Here is a 6,240-nt window from a genome sequence, read left to right on the forward strand (position 1 = left end):
TTCCTAGCGAAAAGTACGGGGGGTTTGAGTAAACACTTTCAAAAATTGCTTAAGGGGAGCGATAAGTATTTCATTTTGTGTGCCACCAAGTAAAGGCCATTGACCACTGTGCCATGATAATGTGCCGAATAACAATAATAATATAATATGCCCTAGGATAATCCTCTCGGAAATAAAAAAATACTAATGGAAGAGTCTAGGCCAGCACTTAAAGCCATGCTTAAAGCGAATTAGAAGTAAACTGCCGCTAAAGGCTAAACAATAATCGAAAAAAGTATTTAGAAAAAAAAATTGGCTGTGGTTTAGCTCTGGTTAACCCTAGTTGAACTGCATCATTCCTCGCTTCGTTCTTTCGTTGTTGCCTCTCATTCGCGCTTTCCATAACGACTAGAATCCACTGAGGCGAAGCGTATATACAGGGTGTCCCAGCTAAAAGTAACCAAGCTTGTAAAAATGACGATGATCCCTAGCCGAGTGAGACCAACTGAGTGTTGTTGCTAGTCGCGTGTCCTAGTCTGTAGTATTTTTTTTATTATACAAACATGATTAATTAGCAGAGACTAATTAGATAGACTAATTAGCTAGCTTTTTAATTATTGCCTACAGGAAGAAAGTGTCAATGCAGGAGTTGTAGATCCCTTAGAAAAATAACCGTTTGCCGTGTTTGCAGCCAAGTACCACTGATACAACTTCTTTTATTTGACTTAAAAGAAAGCCCGCGAAATACAAAGAGCCACGTGATAGGGAAGCAGTTTCAGCGCTCCCAGACGACCGGCCAAGCAAAGACATTCGCTTATCTTTGCAAAGTTGTCCCGCACGGGGTTCGGCGTTTTGCGATGGTTGCGAGATATACGCCAGCAACTCTCGTATCGGCGCTAGGGCGACCGTTTCTTCAGCGCGTGACGGTGCAAGTTAGCGGCACGGCCACATTCCTGTCACTCGAGGCGAGGTTACGCGTGAAAAAGCGCTCCATGCGAGCCGCGCTTCACTTCCTTGAAAAGCAGCACCCGCTCACTTTCCATGACGCATAAGCAGTTCCTGGCGCATATCTCGCCACCACCTCAAAACGCCAAACGCTGTTCGGGACAGCGTTGCAAACATAAGCGGATGTCGTTGCTAGCGCTCGTTTGGGAGCGCTGTAACTGCTTCCCTATCACGTGGTTCTTTTTGTATTTCGCGGGCTTTCTTTTAAGTCAGATAAAAGAAGTTGTATCAGTGGTACTGAGCTGCAAACACGGCAAACGATTATTTTTCTATGGGATCTACAACTTCTGCATTGACACTTTCTTCCTGAAAGCAATAATTAAAAAGTTAGCTAATTAGAATTTGCTAATTAATCACGTTTGCATAATAAAAAATACTTCAGACTAGGACACGCGACTGTCAACAACCCTCAGATGGTCTCACTCGGCTAGGGATCATCCTCTTTTTAACAAGCTTGGTTACTTTTAGCTGGGACACCCTGTATATATAGCCCCCGCGAGGCGACACCTCCTCTCCCTCTACCCCAGCGGAGCACATCTGGGGCCCTATTCTCGATATTCACATTCGCCTGTCGGTGCCATATTGCCTCTCTGATTGGCTGTCAGAAGTGTCAATCACCGTCAATGGGTGTGTCAATCAGGGTCAGTTACAGAAGCACTTTTCGCGTTGACGTCGATTTGACGTGGCATTGAAAATGTATATTTCGCAGCGCTATTCTTCGTGCCCGGCGGGTACATATATGTGGTTGTGAATGGAAAAGAAGATACAAGTGTTCCGTACGAGAGCACTTGCGCTCGACTTGCCAGTTTGGAGAAAACAGCTGCACACCGGGAATGGCAACTTCCTGAATCTGATTGTTGGAACAATGTCACTTGAAGCACGTGATAGGCACACATTTTGGAGTTATGTCAGATTGACGTTTCATCACGTTTGCATTGTGCCGCCATTGCGAAAAATGGCTGAAATTCGCCGCCATCATTTCGCCCGGCGAAAGGTACCCGAATCATGCAAATGAGTTAGTGAAATGCTGATTTATGTGGCGTTAGGTAGCCGCATTTTAACGGGTATTTATTTCAAGACAAAACTAAGCTTACAACAGTTTTGTTTTCATTGCACAATGCAATGATATGGCGTTATAAGGGCACATCTGAAATAAGAAACCCTTGAGAGCGAAGGCTGAAGTGTACAGCCGCATAGGGGCGCTAACTGCTGTCCCGTTTCAAACCCTTCCCTCGGAGTGAGAAATCATCGGTCCGTGCGCTTAATGTAGCGCGGAAATTGCTCGAATGGCTGTGCCGGCGCTGCGATTTGCTACTTGTTGCATTTATTCGTCGTTTGTTAAACCCTAGAAGTGGGAAAGGTGAGCGAGTTTCGAGGTCACCACGATGATTTTGAGTTGCCTCTGATTAGAAAGCTCGTCTGTGCAATCAACTGACCAGGGATATGGTGTGGTGGCTGTGCAAGGATGCATAGCGGCGAGAAGCAGTGTTGAACTGTCGAGCTCTGAGGGGCGATCGCCAGCGGTGAAACGTCGCTGAACGGATGGGCTTTGCGCGCGTGATGAGTGGATGAGACGACAGGTGTTCGCGCGGCCGAGCAACAAACTCCAGGAATGTGTCGGGCTTCTAGACGAGACATCCGTAATGATGGTTCAACAGCGCAAACATACACAGACCAAGAAGGAGACAAGACACACACACAGCGCTGATCTTACAACTGATTTTTTATTAGGAAGAAGCTCGTCATAATATACACACACGAAAAAACAGCGCACATGCGCAATGCCAACAATCTCCTAGAGCCGGTAAAAGATAAAACCGCTATAAAAGCACGTGTGCATCAGCAGAACCTTTATCCACTATGTAGCATATTCATTTCTCGAAGAGATAATGTTACAGATGGCGTACTCACGCACCCTTTATCTTTCCGAATAATATGAAAGGCTTCAGCAATTTCTCTACTGCGCTCGTCAGAATGAAAAAAAACAACACATCAGTGTCACCAAAAAACGGCTTGCATTTGCATGTGGAACAATGCTTCGTTAGGTTAGTTTCTTTCTTCTTTAAAGAATTAGCGTGCTGCATGAGCCGCACGTTAATACAGCGGCCAGTCGCTTAGGCCACAGTAGGCCACAGTAGGCCACAGTAGGCCACAGTAGGCCACAGTAGGCCACAGTAGGTTAGGCCACACGTCAACGGGATTTGATAAACTATACCAGTCTTACATACCATTACATACCATATCTTGTTTCATGATTTATGTTGCAAGCATTTCTTCTGAGCCCCTCATGCCTACTTTGAACCGCCGCTCCCACTCTTTCTAGTTTGTTAGGAGCAGAAAACAGAACTTTTACCCCATGCTTGCTCCCCACTCTCTTAATCCGGTGTGACAGCGCGTGGACATATGTCATAACCACTACCTTTCTTCTTCCCTCTTCCGATCCCTTCTCCTGCGCAGAGGTGTTTGCAGGCAATTTGAGCGCACGGAGGACTGGAAGTATGAATTACTGGAAGTATAAATTATTCAGCTGGACGTAATTTGGGTTTCAATAATAAAGCTGCAAATGGAAGTTTGCGGCTGGAAATGCATCATCCAGTTCAATAATTCAGCTGAAAGGGTGGTGGTGGTGGTGGTGGTAGTAGTACTAGTACTAGTACTACTAGTAGTAGTAGTAGTAATAGTAGTAGTAGTAGTAGTAGTACTAGTACTAGTACTAGTACTACTAGTAGTAGTAGCAGTAGTAGTAGTAAACTTTATTGATATTTCTGGGTTTCTCAGGCGGTCTTCCCAGGTCCGTGATCTTTTTGTCTTTCCAGGATTTGTGGTCTGGGTTCTTCACAAATCTCGCGGCCTAACCTTGTGGCTCTCCTACCAAGCACACACGTGGCATCAAACGCCGGCACGCACCCGCATCGCTTACAATGCGTGGCCAAATTGCCTCCCCCCCGGCTATGAATCCACCAGCGTGTGGTGCTCTCGTAGAGATTTGTGAGGCTTATCACATTAACAGGCAAGGTGATAACTGTGCTAGCACAACATCACTTGCCCTGACCAGAGAAGAGGAAAGGTACCTCAGAAGCAGTTTGCCACAATTTGATTAGTTTGGGCTCGTTTTAATCCGGTGTGCGCATGTGCCACCGGAGTGTTTTTAAGTACCTGTTTGTCGTATTAAACCTTCAATTGATGTTTAGCTCTCGTCCTGTGTGCTTCTCTGTCTTTGTCCTAGTTTTGTGCCCTAGTCTTTTAATTAACGATGACACACCAAATAGCCCAGCTTTCCGCCTTGATTGCCATAGATGGCAGCCCTGAAGATCAGCGGGCCCTCCTAGAAACCGAAGGATGTGGCAGTATTCGCATAAGTGTGCTTGCAATAAAGCCCGAGAGGGGGCGCGCTGTTGTTGTTCAGGCTCGACGTGTGTTCTGTGTCTACGGCTGCTTCTCTGCAGTATTACGACATGGTGTCAGAAGAGGGATAGAAAAGTTGCTTCCACAGCTGCAACAAAGAAGAAAATGAAGCATAAAACAGGACAAAGACTGCAACAGAAGACAAGAAAACAACAGGCGAGAGTTTCAGTGGCGGTCCTAAGGGGGGGGGGGGGGGAGGGGGCGGTCGCCCCCCCCCCCCCACCCGCCTTTGCACATTTTCCCGAACGTTCGTTTTCGGGCTCTCTTTGGGCGAAAAGTGATTTTTGACGTAGAAATGGAAAGCTTTCTCGTCTGATGCGCCAAGTCGACCCATACTCTGTACGTTCACCGTGTTAGATGCCTCATTTATTTTAGTACCTCAATGACCCCAGACAAAGGGGCATTGCATGAGAGGTGGGTTTTACAGAAATGTTAACAAAAAAAAACGAACATATTCTGTACAACGTCAAATTCAAGGCTCAAAATACAAATTAGACAGGCAAACAGCTCAGAAAATCAAAATGAACAACGCTCAAATGCTTTCAAATACAAAAGAAAAAACAAGACAAGAATAAAAACCAGAAAGAAGCGCTGAACGGTGGGTAAGAATTCAATAAAGGATTACAGAACAGTAAAAACCGCATAGTAAAACAAAGCGCAATAGGTCAGCGTTAGAGGGGAACGGTACACGAAAACCTAAAATGTGTCTAAAGGTTTAAGTTTATCTTTGAATGCAAGCGTTTCATATATTATTGCAGCGGCATTGGGAAGGCCGTTCTAAACTTTTACTGCTCGGATGAAGAAAGACAGCGCATATGTTTGTTTTTGGGCAAGGGTATGACACCTGTTGACTGTTTTTGTGACGAGCTGAAAACAGGGAAGCTTAACAGGGAGCTTAACGAAAATGAATACTAGAAACGATGAAAAAGGGCTTAACTGGCCAGTTTTCGATGGTGCTTTAATAATGGCAAGCTGGATCGGTTCTTAAGAACGGTTACACTTGTGTAGGATGAATAATCGGCATGAATAAATCTAATGGCGTGATTTTGATAGCTTCTATGCTCCCAGAAAGGAATTCCTCATGTGGTTTCCAAATCGCGCCTGTATAATCTAATTTTGGGCGCATTAATGTGGTGTAGGCTAGTAATTTTACATGTGTTGGGGCAAACTTCAGTGAGCGTTGAAGATAGCCAAGGGAGCGGCAGTATGCTGCAGTGATGTGGTTGATGTGCGTTGACCACGTAAGGTCGTCAGGTGCAATCCAAGATATTTGTATGCTTTAGTAGCATGTAAACGAGAACCGCAGATAAAGTAGCTATGTGTTATTAAAAGCGTAGTTTTTTGGGCTTGTTGGTGCATGATCAAGCGAGATAATATATCGCAGAGTAGGGCAGGACACAAGAAGACACGAACAACACGAGCGCTAACTTCCAACAAATTTTATTTCACACATGCAACATATTTATACACAAATCCACGTCATCACCTGTGCTATCAGTAACGTTCCCTGAGAAACATGAGTTCTTTATCAGATAAAAAGATGGAGGGAGTGCTTACACATGTCTCTCCCGAAGAATTCATCCTTCCAGCTTCAATTATTAACCGCCTGGTCATGTCCCTACTTTTTGCAAGCACAGAAGTTTTTTCAAAAAATGGTTTGCACGTTTTAGATTCGCATGAATGAATGTGGTGAACAAGTGATTTCTCTTTCCCGTTCTTGACGTCGCCTGCGTGTTCCATCAATCGCTGACTCCCCGTCTGGCCGATGTAATGGCCCATGCATGATAACGGTATTTTATACACGACACCTTCAATGCATGACACGTACTGCTTCTGATGACGAGTCGTGCA

Source organism: Amblyomma mixtum, chromosome 5, assembly GCF_055824585.1.
Source record: "Amblyomma mixtum isolate Tamu chromosome 5, ASM5582458v1, whole genome shotgun sequence".
NCBI classification, from domain to species: domain Eukaryota; kingdom Metazoa; phylum Arthropoda; class Arachnida; order Ixodida; family Ixodidae; genus Amblyomma; species Amblyomma mixtum.